General features: G+C 41.5%; 1 long non-coding RNA gene across 1 annotated transcript; it reads right to left on the bottom strand.

The window, feature by feature from the left end:
- Nucleotides 1-508: 508 nt before the first annotated feature.
- Nucleotides 509-14,833, bottom strand: LOC135506483 (uncharacterized). The gene is made up of 2 exons (XR_010450509.1): nt 14,771-14,833; nt 509-2,222 (listed from the first exon to the last, which is right to left on the bottom strand). It is a non-coding gene; the product is annotated as an uncharacterized LOC135506483 (long non-coding RNA).
- Between the last annotated feature and the right edge of the window lie 2,595 nt (nt 14,834-17,428).

The raw sequence follows: 17,428 nt of genomic DNA, 5'->3' as shown, positions 1-17,428 counted from the left end.
GCCTGTTTGAGCATAACCTGTAAGTCAAGGCTGAGAAGTGCTTGTTCTTCCAACAGTCCGTCTCCTTCCTAGGGTATCGCATTTTCACCTCATGGGTGGAGATGGAGAGTGATCGCATTTCAGCGGTGCATAATCAGCCGACTCCCACCACGTGAAAGGAGGTGCACCAGTTCTTAGGGTTTGCCAACTACTACCGGAGGTTTATCCAGGGTTTTGGGCAGGTAGAGGCTCCCATTACCTCACATGAAGGGGGGCCCGGTACGATTGCAGCGGTCAGCTGTGGCAGACAGGGCCTTTAGTCAACTGAGGGCTCTGTTTACCTCAGCTCCCATGCTGGCCCATCCAGATCCCTCTTTGGCATTCATAGTGGAGGTGGACGCGTCTGAGGCTGGGATAGTGTTACAGGAATTATATTCCTCTATGTTTTAATACCCAATTAAAATTAAACACTATCAATTCATAAGAATTTGTAAGACTCTTATTTGTATAAAATGGACAGAGACCAGTCTTAAAAATCAACCAGCAGCGTTTATTCTCGAGAGTACTACTTATGATAAATTTTACCACAGGTTATAAACTGAAAATTACGTCATTAACCGTCTCATCAACCAGCAGTACAATGGCAGTATAGTTCTCAAGCCTTCCCACATCGTCTCTCCCTACTAAGATAATTTACGACGCAAGCCAAGGTCTGCCTGAGTAGATAAGCATTCTAGCCAGTCTGGCTATAAGTTCACTCATTTCTACCAAGGAACAGACAGACATTGTTCTACTTCTTGATTATATTTACACACATTATATTCAGTACTAGGGTTAAGAGGAAATTCATACATCTATACAGTAACATAATAGTATTCTGATTAGTCAGTCCTGACTGAAATGTATGCATAATTAGTCATTATTGATAAAAAATCCCTTAACATATAGGAGCTGTGCTCTCTCAGCGCTCGGGTACGCCACCGAAGCTCCGCCCCTGTGCCTTCTTCTCGAAGAAGCTCAGCCCGGCGGAGCGAAACTATGATGTGGGGGACCGAGAGCTGTTGGCTGTAGTCAAGACCTTGAAGGCGTGGAGACATTGGCTTGAGGAGGCTAGACACCCCTTTCTCATCTGGACTGGCCACCACAATCTGGAGTACATCCAGGCAGCGAGGAGACTGAACCCTCGCCAGGCAAGGTGGGCCATGTTTTTCACCCATTTTGTGTTTACCCTTTCCTACAGACCAGGCTCCCAGAATGTTAAGGCATTGTCCCAGCTGTATGACACAAAGGAGCAGCCCATGGATCTCACTCCCATACTCCCCGCCTCCTGACTGGTGGCGCTGGTAGTGTGGGAGCTGAAAACGGACATTGAGCAGGCGTTATGTACAGAGCCCACTCCCGTCCATTGTCCTGCTGGGCGTCTGTACGTCCCGTCTGCTGTTCATGACCGGTTGATCTATTGGGCCCAAACGTCACCCTCCTCTGGTCATCCAGGCAATGGTCGGACAGTGCGCTGTTTGAGCGGGAGGTACTGGTGGCCTACCTTGGCTAAGGACGTGAGGGTTTATGTTTCCTCCTGCTCGGTGTGTGCCCAGTGTAAGGCTCCTAGGCACCTGCCCAGAGGTAAGTTACACCCCTTACCCGTTCCACAGCGGCCATGGTCACACCTGTTGATAGATTACCTGACCAATCTTCCCCCATCACAGGGAAATACCATGATCCTGGTCGTTGTGGATCGTTTCCTCTAAGTCCTGCCGTCTCCTCCCTCTGCCCGGTCTCCCTACAGCCCTACAGAATACGGAGGCCTTGTTTACGCACGTCTTCCGGCACTGCGGGGTGCCTGAGGATATAGTGTCTGATCGAGGTCAAATCAAATCAAATGTATTTATTATAGCCCTTCGTACATCAGCTGATATCTCAAAGTGCTGAACAGAAACCCAGCCAAAAACCCCAAACAGCAAGCAATGTTGGCTAGGAAACACTCCCTAGAAATGCCAGTCCTCTTCTGGCTGTGCCGGGTGGAGATTATAACAGAACATGGCCAAGATGTTCAAATGTTCATAAATGACCAGCATGGTCAAATAATAGATTTGGGACAGGTAGCACGTCCGGTGAACAGGTCAGGATTCCATAGCTGCAGGCAGAACAGTTGAAACTGGAGCAGCAGCACGGCCAGGTGGACTGGGGACAGCAAGGAGTCATCATGCCAGGTAGTCCTTAGGCATGGTCCAAGGGCTCAGGTCCTCCGAGAGAGAGAAAGAAAGAGAGAAAGAGAGAATTAAGAGAGAGCATACTTAAATTCACACAGGACACCGGATATGTCAGGAGAAGTAATCCAGATATAACAAACTGACCCTAGCCCCCCGTCACATAAACTACTGCAGCATAAATACAGGAGGCTGGTCCCCAGTTCACTTCAAGGGTCTGGAAGGCGTTCATGGAAAGCCTGGGGGTCTCGGTCAGGCTTACCTCAGGTTTTCACCCCGAGAGTAACGGGCAGGTGGAGAGAGTAAACCAGGATGTGGGTAGGTTTCTGAGGTCCTATTGCCAGGACCGGCCGGGGGAGTGGGCAGCGTTCGTGCCCTGGGAAGAGATGGCCCAGAACTCACATCGCCACTCCTCCACTAACCTCACCCCCTTCTAGTGTGTATTGGGGTATCACCCGGTTCTGGCTCCTTGGCATCAGAGTCAGCCCAAGGCTCTTGTGGTGGACGACTGGGACGCCGCCCATGTCCACCTTCAGTTTGCCGTGCTGTGCCAGAAAGTGGGCGCAGACCATCACCACAGTGAGGCCCCGGTGTTCGCACTGGGGGCCTGGGTCTGGCTCTCAACCAGAAACCTCACCTCCGCCTGCCCTGCCGGAAGCTGGGTCCGCGGTTTGTGGTGCCAATTAAAGTCCTGGGGCCTTTAACCCTCTGTTTCCCCCATGTTTCCCCCATGTCTTTGTATGATATTGTTGATCTGTTTCATGTATGCGCACGTTAGACTGGTTGCGCTGGGTTATGTCAACCCGTATTGTATTTTGTGTTCGTTGTGCCGTGTGCTTTTGGTTCACCTAAATAAAAGGCTCCATTTGCTACCCAATATCTGCTCTCCTGCGCCTGACTCCCTTGCAGCCATTTACGCATACCTGACACATACACATAACATGATGCAGCCACCACCATGCTTGAAAATAGGACGAGAGATACAGTGATGCGTGTGTTGGATTTGCCCCGAACATAACGCATTCTATTCAGAGATTTTCTATTCTGTATAGGCTTCCTTCTTTTCACTTTGTCATTTAAATTATTATTGTGGAGTAACTACAATGTTACTCATCCATCCTCAGTTTTCTCCTATCACAGCCATTACAATTCTGTAACTGCTTAAAAGTCACCATTGGCCTCATGTTAAACTCCTTGAGCGGTTTCCTTTCTCTCCAGTTTGAAATTCACAGCTTGAATGAGGGAATTTACAGATAATTGTATGTGTGGGGTAGTCATAAAAAAAAGTTGTGAGTGAGTCCATGCAACTCATGACCTGCCCCTGCCCCAGCCCCTGCTCCTGCTCCTGCCCCTGCCCCCGCCCCAGCTCCAGCCCCATCTCCAGCCCCAGCTCCAGCCGGTCGCTGAGAAAGGACATGAATCAGAAACTTCAACTCAACAAGAGCTATGGTTGAAGAAATGACCAGAACATTAACTGACACTAAGTACTGTAATAGCTGTTTTCCATATTTTGCTTGAGTTTCCCTTTAATGTATTTGCTGTATGTCTGTCTGCAATGCAATAAAGAGGAGTTGAAATGGCATATGTCCCCTCCTGCACACTTTCTTTTGCCTGAGAAATATGATTTTGAATTCAAACATGTCAAACTGTTTGTGCATTTGTTAGTCAGAGCTGGATGTGTGAAACAATGTTGTAACCTTTTGCAAATAAGATTGGTCTAAATTGATTTTCCTTTCTAAATGAAGCTTACATTAAAATAATGACCTATTCATACAAATATATGCATCACTGGACATCTAGCTAAATGGAGGAGATAAAAAGAGGGGTAGTGTGTGAGAGAGAGAAAGGGGTTTTAAACATTTAAACATGTTTTAAAATCTATTCACATTGTTGTGTCTTTGTTTCAGTATGGTCAGGGCGTGAGTTGGGTGGGTTGTCTGTGTTCTTTTTTGTTTTGTTTTGGGATTTCTGTGTTTGGCCTGGTGTGGTTCTCAATCAGAGGCAGCTGTCAATCGTTGTCCCTGATTGAGAACCATACTTAGGTAGCCTGGTTTCACATTTGAGTTGTAGGTGATTGTTTCCTGTGTCTGTACCATACGGGACTGTTTCAATTTTCGTTTGTTCATTCACGTTGTTATTTTGTATTTTTGTAGTGTTCAGTTTTATATATTAAAATGGACACTTACCACGCTGCACATTGGTCTGACATCTCTTACTCATTGTCAGAAGAAGAGGAGAGTCGTTACAATTATGATAAGTTGTCACGCCCTGGTCTTAGTATTTTGTGTTTTCTTTATCTATTTGGTCAGGCCAGGGTGTGACATGGGTTTTTGTATGTGGTGTGTTTTGTCTTGGGGTTTTTTCACAGGTATTGGGATTGTAGCTTAGTGGGGTGTTCTAGGTTAGTCTATGGCTGTCTGAAGTGGTTCTCAATCAGAGGCAGGTGTTTATCGTTGTCTCTGATTGAGAACCATATTTAGGCAGCCATATTCTTTGAGTGTTTCGTGGGTGATTGTCCTTATGTCCTTGTTCTGTCTGTGTTACTTAGCACCAGTATTAGGCTGTTTCGGTTTTCGTGTATCGTTTATTGTTTTTGTATTTGATTCATGTTTACTTCATTTTCATTAAACATTGATCACAATAGCCACGCCTCATTTTGGTCCGACTCTCCTTCGCATATAGAAAACCGTTACATAAGTAAAGTATGATAAAGCAAAATTCCATGGTCAAGCATTTAAATAATTTCATGGTTGAACTCAATGGATGCCTTGACATAATATAGTATAATGTTACATCAGTGGAGGCTCCTCAGAGGAGGAAGGGGAGGACCATTTGGTAAAAAAAAATTGCAGAAAAAGGTATCCTTTTTAGATAAAACTATACTAAATATTTTCACGTCACTAAATAAATTAAAACACACTGTTTTGCAATGAAGGTCTATAGTAGCCTCAACAGCACTCGGTAGGGTAACACCATTGTGTAGCCGGTGAACAACTAGCTTCAGTCATCCTCTTGGTACATTGATTTCAATACAAAACCTAGGAGGCTCTTTGTTCTCACCCCCTTCCATAAACTTGCACAGTAATTATGACAACTCCGGAGGACATCCTACAACCTATCAGTGCTCTTGCAGCATGAACTGACATGTTGTCCAACCAATCAAAGGATCAAAACATTTATCTAGTTCTGAAAGCATAAGATACAGCTAGCTATCTAGCACAGCAGTGCATCAAATGTGGTGAGTAGTTGACTCAAAGAGAGAAAGAATATAGTTGAACAGTTTCCAACAAATTCATTTCTTAAAAAATAAGTAAAGGAGAAGCAAGAGAGAGATTTCATCATTTTCATTTACTTAGCTAGCAAATGCAGCTGGCTAGTTTAGTTACTCAAACACCCGGCTCAAACAGAGGGATGCTGGCTAGACTATCCAACATAACACCGGAACTCTTCCAAGTCCAGGTAAGCTTTTGGTTTTATTAATTTACTGCGACTGGGGCCCACGGTGTAACTGCTTACTAACTATACACTGTAACGTTACTGCATGATTGTACCAGGTTTACTAACACATTAGTTATATTTGCTATGTTGACTAGGATGTTACTTTAGTTAATATGTGGACAATGATGTAGGCTGTGTGTAGCGCTTATGACAGTTTGGCTTGGAAGGTTTTTTCGCCTGGTCAAATACAGCTGATGTGCTGTTCATTGAAGTCCATAAACGAAGGAAAAACGTGAGAGGAGGAGAGTGCATAAAGGCAAGAAGGAATAATACAACGTGGCTGCTATGAAAGTGAACTATGTTTATGCGTGATCAGCAGTGTATTCATTCCGCCGATTCTGTTGAAAAACATTTTTTAAAACGGAAGCAAACGAAACAGGGATAAAAATACCAGAATTTGTCCAATAGAAACTCTCGTTTGCAACTGTTGGACTAATGATTACACCCTAGATAAGCTCGATGCAGGCAAGAGTATGCAATGTGTCGCTGTATTGAATGTGTCGCTGTCTGTCCATGTGTCACTCTCTGTCATCTCAAATTTTTCTCTCGACCTGTGTGTACCTACGGTGTAAACTTGAATTCATAGGCTAGGTTGTAGCAACCTATTGATGGGTATAGTGAACATTTTAGTATCATGTAGTGACCTAAACCTATCGATGTTACATTGAGCTGGGTGAATGGAATATGAATGACAGCCATCCAACATGCTGTAATAGAAATAAGGCCATGCTATTGAAAACATTTTTTTCCACCCTCATCATAAACGGCACTGACCGCCACTGTGTTACATACATTTAATAATTCAACCTATTCCCACTCCACTGCTTATTTTACCAGGCTGCTTACGATGAGCAAGTAAATGAGTCACTGGGTTACAGTTACTGTACCTGGATACAGTACAGGACATATTCACAAAAGGAAAGTGCAGAATGAGTGGCAATGCTAGGTCTGGACTTATTGGAGGTGCTTGGCTATACTGAGAGTAAGATTGTTGTACTTTTGGGAGACTTACTCTGGAAGTTACCATCACATCAACAAAGAAAACATGGAGATAAAAAAACTGATTTAATGAGAAAGAAAATAATCAAGGCACTACTGTAGTGATGAATCATTCTCGAAGCTATTTCAATATCATGCCATGAGTGACATCATGTGGTTAAAGGTGATATCTCACCTGATGTGTGTGTGTGTGTGTTTTTCCCAGTGTGTGTGTGAAGACTTTTTGACAGAGAATTGTTTCATTGATTCAGTATTTATTCATTCAGAGCCTATTATAATGGAATCAGCATATCATGCCAGAATAATAATATTCAGTGATATTGGGGAACAATTTGTATGACAATCTAGACAATATTAACCCTCTCCGTCTCTGCTAGATTAACAAAAAGCTGATATTGATAAATGAGTCTAACAAGTAGATAATAAATGTGTTCATTGCTAATCAACATACAGTGCCTTGCAAAAGTATTCGGCCCCCTTGAACTTTGCGACCTTTTGCCACATTTCAGGCTTCAAACATAAAGATATAAAACTGTATTTTTTTGTGAAGAATCAACAACAAGTGGGACACAATCATGAAGTGGAACGACATTTATTGGATATTTCAAACTTTTTAACAAATCAAAAACTGAAGAATTGGGCGTGCAAAATTATTCAGCCCCTTTACTTTTAGTGCAGCAAACTCTCTCCAGAAGTTCAGTGAGGATCTCTGAATGATCCAATGTTGACCCAAATGACTAATGATGATAAATACAATCCACCTGTGTGTAATCAAGTCTCCGTATAAATGCACCTGCAATGTGATAGTCTCAGAGGTCCGTTAAAAGCGCAGAGAGCATCATGAAGAACAAGGAACACACCAGGCAGGTCCGAGATACTGTTGTGAAGATGTTTAAAGCCGGATTTGGATACAAAAAGATTTCCCAAGCTTTAAACATCCCAAGGAGCACTGTGCAAGCGATAATATTGAAATGGAAGGAGTATCAGACCACTGCAAATCTACCAAGACCTGGCCGTCCCTCTAAACTTTCAGCTCATACAAGGAGAAGACTGATCAGAGATGCAGCCAAGAGGCCCATGATCACTCTGGATGAACTGCAGAGATCTACAGCTGAGGTGGGAGACTCTGTCCATAGGACAACAATCAGTCGTATATTGCACAAATCTGGCCTTTATGGAAGAGTGGCAAGAAGAAAGCCATTTCTTAAAGATATCCATAAAAGGTGTTGTTTAAAGTTTGCCACAAGCCACCTGGGAGACACACCAAACATGTGGAAGAAGGTGCTCTGGTCAGATGAAACCAAAATTGAACTTTTTGGCAACAATGCAAAACGTTATGTTTGGCGTAAAAGCAACACAGCTCATCACCCTGAACACACCATACCCACTGTCAAACATGGTGGTGGCAGCATCATGGTTTGGGCCTGCTTTTCTTCAGCAGGGACAGGGAAGATGGTTAAAATTGATGGGAAGATGGATGGAGCCAAATACAGGACCATTCTGGAAGAAAACCTGATGGAGTCTGCAAAAGACCTGAGACTGGGATGGAGATTTGTCTTCCAACAAGACAATGATCCAAAACATAAAGCAAAATATACAATGGAATGGTTCAAAAATAAACATATCCAGGTGTTATAATGACCAAGTCAAAGTCCAGACCTGAATCCAATTGAGAATCTGTGGAAAGAACTGAAAACTGCTGTTCACAAATGCTCTCCATCCAACCTCACTGAGCTCGAGCTGTTTTGCAAGGAGGAATGGGAAAAAATTCCAGTCTCTCGATGTGCAAAACTGATAGACATACCCCAAGCGACTTACAGCTGTAATCACAGCAAAAGGTGGCGCTACAAAGTATTAACTTAAGGGGGCTGAATAATTTTGCACACCCAATTTTTCAGTTTTTGATTTGTTAAAAAAAGTTTGAAATATCCAATAAATGTCGTTCCACTTCATGATTGTGTCCCACTTGTTGTTGATTCTTAAAAAAAATACAGTTTTATATCTTTATGTTTGAAGCCTGAAATGTGGCAAAAGGTCGCAAAGTTCAAGGGGGCCGAATACTTTCGCAAGGCACTGTATTTATTTAGAGGTTGCTATGAGACAAATCACATTCGAAATTAGTCTCGCCAGTCTCTTACCTGGCCAGAATCTTTGTGCTCTAAGCCTCTTCCTAAAGACACTTATATTAGACATTAAGAGTTGTGCAATCTCTATACAGTTTGAGAAAACACAGCCTCTGTGTGCAAGAGTGAAATTATCCCTCAGGCTTTGCTAATGGGTGTAACCCCTAGAGCCGAAGTCCGAGATCTCGAGGAAATCTAATTAGCATAATACAAAATTCCCTGTAAAATAGTCAATTTAAGCTAGAGATATCTGGGGGTTTTTGCATTGGAAGCGTCTCAATCCACCGCTTCCTCCGAGGTTCCACTTCCACATCTTCGGTTAAAGGTGACAGACCTAGCGCGATGTTTGTCCGACCATAATACACCCCCCAAAAAACTGTATTTTCACAAAATCATCTGTAGCGTTCGAACGGATTGGCCTGCATGACCCCGTTATGGAAAGACTCCAATGGACATGGCGGTGTTCTCCGTTTCGCTCCATGACCTCCACAAGCGTCTTGGGACTCTTCTGAAGTCGGTACTGACGACTTAGAAATTGTAGCATCCGAACAGTTTGGGCTACACGCTAATATGGCACCTCTGTGGAAAGTTGAGACGCTCACGAACACATGTTCATGTTGGCTTGCTCTAGGACACCCACAGGCCTCACAAGCCTTGTATGAATGTGCCAGTTGCAAAAATGTATGGAAGTACTAAATGTACTGCATGGAGACCGTTTATTGCCAAAAATAATTATTTAAATACATAAATACAATTAAATACAAATTTTTCCTGATCTTTCTTATATCACTCAGATATAGGACAGGCACTTTAGAACAAACATTTTTTGGGGGACTATCTGTTTTTCCATGTAGGGAATCTGTTATTCAATGCGTTTGTATGGGCTAATAGCAGTGAGGCCAATTAAATTTTTTGATCAAACAATGTTTTGTTATATATTTTTTTATCCATATTCATAGATTGCACCATCACTCCGTCACGTCATGATATTGTTATACAAGTTCTCAAGCTGCCCTCTATCGGCATGGCCACAATAGTGCCCCAAAGTGGTGATAAGCACAGTCATTCTGGATGGAGGCTAAATACTGTTCAGTCTAAATTACACTATAGTGCCTGGAAATATGATGACATTGCCAAAGTAGTCAAATATTTAGTAGGAAACAACTTTGCCAGTATTATCATCTCGTCATATTTATTTCAGACAGATGGCAATGTTTTCATTAGCTCGCAAAGTTCAACAAAAGTAGCTAGCAATGAACTATACATTCACATGGATTTAGTACTGTAGATATGTGGTAGTGGTGGAGTAGGGGCCTGAGGGCACACTGTGTTGTGAAATCTGTGAATGTATTGCAATGTTTTTAAGATTGTATGAACGGTCTTAATTTTGCTGGACCCCAGGAAGATGGGGATCCATAATAAATACAAATACAACCATTAGCTCGCTAAAATATGGTTACCTCCCATCAATCTTAGCTAGCTTGCTAACATTAAACTGCATCTAAAGTCAAACTGGTGACATAAAAATGAAGAGAAAAGGATTTCCTACTAGTTATTTGCCTACTGTTGAATGTCATTGTATTTCCAAGCAACTGGAATGCAGTGGGGGGGGGACCAGCTACTTTAAGACTGTGCAATCTTGGTATCAGGTATCACCTCTTAATTGAAATGCATTCCAGGTGACTACCTCATGAAGCTGGTTGAGGGAATGCCAAGAGTGTGCAAAGCTGTCATCAAGGCAAAGGGTGGCTACTTTGAAGAATGTCAAATATAAAATATATTTTGATTAGTTTAACACTTGTTTGGTTACTACTTGATTCCATATGTGTTATTTCATAGTTTTGATGTCTTTACTATTATTCTACAATGTAGATAATAGCAAAAATTAAGAAAAACCCTTGAGTAGGTTTGTCCACTTACCCTACATTATTCATCTCATATGCATACGTATATACTGTACTCTATATCATCGACTGCATCCTTATGTAATACATGTATCACTAGCCACTTTAACTATGCCACTTTGTTTACATACTCATCTCATATGTATATACTGTACTCGATACCATCTACTGTATCTTGCCTATGCTGCTCTGTACCATCACTCATTCATATATCCTTATGTACATATTCTTTATCCCCTTACACTGTGTATAAGACAGTAGTTTAGGAATTGTTAGTTAGATTACTTGTTGGTTATTACTGCATTGTCGGAACTAGAATCACAAGCATTTCGCTACACTCGCATTAACATCTGCTAACCATGTGTATGTGACAAATAAAATTTGATTTGATTTGATTTAGGTATATAAGGAACAGCATGGTCTGTAAAGTGTAGGCTCTCGACTCAACAGTCAAGACTGTTGAGTCGACGGTTTCATTATTGCAACAATTAATCGATATTGAAAAAAGATGATTGTTTGAAGAAATGACTCTCTCTCACTTGAATAGAATATTCCACCACAGCACTCATTTTCGATGCATTGACTAGAATGCTCAGTTGGGCATCAGTCCAAAATGAATTTCAAAAACAATATTGTGAGGAAATATGCAACACTTGAATATCTTAGTAGGTACCCCTCCACTCCCCTGGCTTCAGCAGGGCTTTGACTGTATGTAATGCATTAATTGACCTTGAATCCCACAATGCCAGTTTGCCAAAACAAAGAGCACTGTGATTGCAATGCTATTCTGTGGCAGTTTGACAGTAGCTTGGATGAGTGTACTAAAGATGAGGAATTTTATATTTTATCATGTATATTACTTCTCTACTAAAACAGACACCTTTAAAACGTGGGAACTTCTAAAATGGATCTGTAATGAAACGTTTTGCTTAAGGGAAAATATATGTTCAAGAAATAGAAAAAAAGACATTTGTTGTGGCAAGGTGGGGATTATGTTACATATTACACTTTTTAAGCTGGTGACTCAGTTTAACTTGTGGTCATAAGCCTACTTATTTCTATAATCACGTACCTCCCATGATGATTTGGCAACATTCAAAGGTGGGGAGCGAAGTGGGTGTTTGTTCAAAACCACCATGTCACAACACAACTGATTGGCTCAAATGCATTAAGAAGGAAATAAATTCCACAAATACATTTTTAGCAAGGCACACCTCTTAATTGAAATGCATTCCAGGTGACTACCTCATGAAGCTGGTTGAGGGAATGCCAAGAGTGTGCAAAGCTGTCATCAAGGCAAAGGGTGGCTACTTTTAGAATCTCAAATATAAAATATATTTTGATTAGTTTAACACTTGTTTGGTTACTACTTGATTCCATATGTGTTATTTCATAGTTTTGATGTCTTTACTATTATTCTACAATGTAGATAATAGCAAAAATTAAGAAAAACCCTTGAGTAGGTTTGTCCAAACTTTTGTCTTGTACTGTACATGTTGAACTTCTATCCTCTTAGGCAAGGGGCACAGTGTATGAATTTATGGTTGGATCAGAATCTTCGTTATAATCATTGGCCAGTCCGGAGAATTAAGTAAAACCACAAGTCCAAATCTCTATCTCCATCGATGGCTAATTTAGGAAAATGACAACTTTAGCTAACTAACTAGACACAGGAAGACAACAACAAAACGAGATGCAACAATTCAAGTTTTTTTTGATCTGAAGCCAAATCCCTTGACAGTTTTTTTTTTGGTGCGCCAGGACTATTCACAGCTAAACTCACTCAGTTTCAGTCAACACTGATTGGCAATTATTTTTAGATATTTTTATCAAGGTAGGCCAAATGCTCACTGGCTTCCCTTGCATTCAACGCTACGGGCGGCAACAATATCATACCCTTTCTGACCAGACAGCATCAGATTGATAGACAGAGCGGTGCTGTTGCGTTAACTCAGATGCTTTTTCCGGGTGAGATACATTCCACCTCCTGCGAATTGACGGAAATGTATGATCAATTATTTAGTTTGTTTTCTTCATTTTTTGTAATATTTTGGGGAAGCCTGGCATTCCTTGGCATCCATGAATACACACCATTTGTACACTGATTGGTATGCTTGTAATCTTTAAGGACTGGGGAGTTTTTCAGGGTAAAAAAAGAAACAGAATGGAGCTAAGCACAGGCAAATCCTTGCGAAAACCTGGTTTGGTCTACTTTGCACCAGAAACTGGGAGATGAATTCACCTTTCAGCAGGACAATAACCTAAAACGCAAGGCCAAATCTACACTGGAGTTGCTTACCAAGATAAGATTGAATGTTGTTGAGTGGCTGAGTTAAAGTTTTGACCTAAATCTACTTGAATGACCTTGGCAAGAGCTGAAAATGGCTGTTTAGCAATGATCAACAACCAATTTTCCAGAGCTTGAATATTGGGCAAATGTTGCACAATCCAGGTGTGGAAATCACCACCTTCCGGAGACACCTGAAACCCCACCTCTTCAAGGAATACCTAGGATAGGATAAGTAATCCTTCTCACCACCCCCCCCCCCCCTTAATGATTTAGATGCACTATTGTAAAGTGGCTGTTCCACTGGATGTCAGAAGGTGAATTCACCAATTTGTAAGTCGCTCTGGATAAGAGCGTCTGCTAAATTACTTAAATGTAATGTAAAATGAAAGCTCTTAGAGACTTACCCAGAAAGACTCCTCGCTGTAATCGCTGCCAAAGGTGCTTCCACAAAGTTTTCACTCGGGGGTGTGAATACTTATGTAAAGGAGATATTTCTGTATTTCATTTTCAATAAAATTTCAAAGATTTCTAAAAACATGTTTTTAACAGTGGTAGCTAGCCAGTTATCCCTATTGACTTACTATGGGCTTGTGATCTACGCACACTACAGTGGGTATTGTAGGCAGGTAAACATGCCAAAATTAACACAGAATTAAAAGTATAATGAAAAAAAAAATGTAGTCAGGCAACATATGACATGTGAAAGGGCAGCTTGCTTAGTGGTTAGAGCGTTGGGCAAGTAACTGAAAGGTTGGTAGATTGAATCCCCAAGCTGACAAGGTAAAAATCTGTCGTTCTGAACAAGGCAGTTAACCCACTGTTCCCTGGTAGACCGTCATTGAAAATAAGAATTTGTTCTTTACTGTCTTGCCTATTTAAATAAAAATATAATTCCAAAGTCAGGGTTTATTTTCTCTCGCTTCAACTCAAATAATGTCCGCCATTGATTTCTGCGCATACTTTCCATTGAAGCTTGCGTCGATGCATGCTACTACAATCTTTCTGTGCTGCCTCCTGGGCTTGTCCTTGGCTGTTCCTGTTTAACAAAAAACAACATACAAACTGATATGCCCCAAAATATAAGTTCTTTTACCATTTACTGTATGTATAATATAATGTACTGTCATTTATGTATACATGTTTACATATGTAATTTTTTAAAATATATTTTAGGCTGATGTCACTTGTGAGTTGCACGCTCAAGCTCTGACTCTAACTCAAACGAGGTACGTCCCAGACTGTAAGGAGAAATTATTCAACATTGTAGTGAACAGAGATCAATGTGTATGAAACACTTGAGTAAAATGAGGGATACAAAGTGTACTGAAAGCAGTTGCTTCGAAACAGGAGTGGTTCCAGAGTTTCAGCAAATAACATCCCATCATGCTTACGGTCATGTATAAAAATTCTGGGCAAGCCATTATTTCGTCTACCATGGCTATGCCCCGATAGCATGATAATGCCCCCGTTCACATAGCGCTAGTGCATAGGCCTATTTATTTCTGCAGACTCACACTCACTCATCACAAATTGTAAGCAAGCTAGTTACATTGCTACCTAGCTCCCAAAAACTCTTGGGAGACATTCTGCCTTCTCCCTACAGTTTTCATCCATTATCTTCACCCATGACTGGTTCACGTGAACGTCAATCCCGATGTTTTAACGTTTGGAATCGTCAATAACCATTGCTTTTGATACGGCTTTCAAAACATATGGCCCTTATCTCTTATCAGCGAGAAATAATCTTTAGAGTAAAAAAGATACACTTACTGTAGCAGTTTTGCCCAGATCCATAAAGCTACGGTGCCTCCATCCGACGAAACCACACTTCTGATACACTTCCGAGTTACAGTTGCACAGTCGTTTGGCGCATGCTTGATTTTAGCACAGGTGCTCGGTCGACTTTTGTCTTCCGTCTGTTTTCTGTAAATAAGCGCTGTAACATGAGGACACAAACTCTAACCCTATCTAGGTGTGTATACATCTAAATCTAAAAAAAAACATATCACTCATATGCTTCCAAAATCATACAGAAAGCGACTCGTGTTAACATTCAGATTGAGCGTTGGGGCTTTGGGGCTCTCAACAAAACTCCCCCATACAGAAGAAACCTACGTCTAATGACTCTTATGTATAATGTAATGGGACTGAGTAATGATCAAGGGTAATTGCCTCCTTAAGACATGATTGACATCGGACAAAGAGGGTGGGCTATCAGTTGAACATTGATATATAATAGTTTTACAGCAAATTTCCTGCAAGTCTACCCATTTTGCCATGGTGTGGAGAGATGTTTTTGCAGTTTGGGAAATCTGAAGTGGTAACTTTGGATATTTTCTGTGCTAATACTTTTGATGTGCTAAAACTTTTCAGTCTACGTTTCACTCCCCATCATGGCATTGTTTATTAAACAGAAACACTTGCAACGTTTTTCCTCTTCACGAGTCGCGACTGAGCTGAGCCATATAGGTCATCTTGGCAAATTAAAATAGGGGGTGCAAATGTTTTTACACCTACACTTTTTTTACCAGCAAATGATCAACTGGCTCATTTGTTAAGTTTCACAAATAGTTTTGCTAGTTTGCATTAAAAAAAGATATATAACCATTTTCTAAATAATAAAATTGGGTGTGATATGATTGCATTTTGGAAAACTGCTCCCCCAAGATGAACGGTTTTGACCACCCTCCACTGCTTTGATGGTGCAGCTATAATTCCCAAGTGTCTATCCTATAATGAAAAGGCACCTGCAGAATGAAAATTCCACAAACATGTTTATCTATGTTGTGCTTTTATTACATTTGTATTGATGTTTAGTTTCGTGTCTGATGAGCTCAGGGTGTTGTTGCACAAGTTTGCAGCGGGCATCATAAGCAAAGTCATTGTATCCTATTATTTCACTTCCCCTAGCTTTGAGAACCAGGGCATGAGCACAGGGCTGACTTGGCATTGCTGTGGCACAGCTGTTAATCTGGCGGCAGCCTACTGTACCTGAAGTTGCACTGTGTCCATTATAATGTAGAGAAACACATCTCTAGTTCAAACCGTTCAATAGTTAGACTATTCATATTACCAGAGCTTCATCTTATTCTTTCTATTTTTATGGCACTTTATGGAACATGACAAAACTATAACAATAGATGGCAAGGTCAAATATACTGGTTTCCCCTATCCATCTGTGGTGAAGTTTTCCCTAAATGATTATGACAAATTCAGCAATAGCCTAGCCAGCTGGCTAATTTTTAAATATGCTGTAGCAACAACAGATAACATTAGCTATGTATGCTTAACATGCTAGCGAGCTACACTGACAGCTGTCAGTATCCTACTTGTTGTTATTTCTCCACTCCACGTGGAAATCAACAGAGTGTTCTCACCCCCAATTCGGGAATATGTATTAGCATCCGGTTTCATTCATGAGGTGGAACCTAAAAGAGAATTTCTGCCTTGGAGGTGGAACCTAAAAGAGAATTTCCGCTATAGGACAGAAATCACTTCGAAATAGGGGCGGCATTGCCCTCTGGGGGGGGGCCTTTTAAGCAAAATTACATGTTAATATGATCTGAATAAAATTGACTAACAAAATCAATGGGGGCCCCCTGGAAGTCAGGGCCCCTGGGCACGTGTCATATGTGCCCGGTCAGTATTCGGCCATGATTACTATTACTTCTGTTTAGATTGCTGGCTAGACTAACTACCAGTCAAAACATGTACATGGCTAATTGTCAAGAGAAAAAGTGCTGATGCACAAAAAGTGCTGATGCACAATACCATTTTGAAATTGCACCTGATGTATTTTACCCAACCAGACCGAATATCAATGATGATGTAAAGCAAGTGTTGATCAAATGTTATGCTGCTGTGGCACTACTGTTGATATTTAAACTACTGTAGGTAGCTACACACACTTGACCGGTGTCCGCATCTCACGCCATGCATGTTTGGATACCTGGCGTGCGCAATCTCAGTTAAGGGAAGACTGGAAACAAGTGCAACCAGGCCCGCGCGAGTTCTGTACAGGGCAGACCAACAGGCGCAACCAAAGGACGGGGTGTGGAGTGGGGATATTGACAATGTCAGAACAACTTGTGGGCAATGGGTTCAGAACAACAATGACAAAAATGATACCACCACCCAAAAGGGTACTTGGCAAGTGGAAGGTCAAAGGGGCATGTGCTGGGCACAGGTTGACTCCTACTGTTTCTGTGCAAGAACCCGACTGAATGGTTTGATGAGCATGAAAATGGTGTAAACCATATGCATGGCTCCCTCAGTCACCTGATCTTAACCCAATTGAACACTTATGGGAGATTCTGAGCAACACCTAAGACAGTGTTTTCCACCACCATCAACAAAATACCAAATGGTGTAATTTCTAGTGGAGGTGTTCCAGACACTAGAATCTATGCCAAGGTGCATTGCAGCTGT

Source organism: Oncorhynchus masou, chromosome 20 (assembly GCF_036934945.1).
Source record: "Oncorhynchus masou masou isolate Uvic2021 chromosome 20, UVic_Omas_1.1, whole genome shotgun sequence".
Classification (NCBI taxonomy): domain Eukaryota; kingdom Metazoa; phylum Chordata; class Actinopteri; order Salmoniformes; family Salmonidae; genus Oncorhynchus; species Oncorhynchus masou.
The sequence above is the reverse complement of the archived record's forward strand: the minus strand, read 5'-3'. Positions and strand labels throughout refer to the sequence as shown.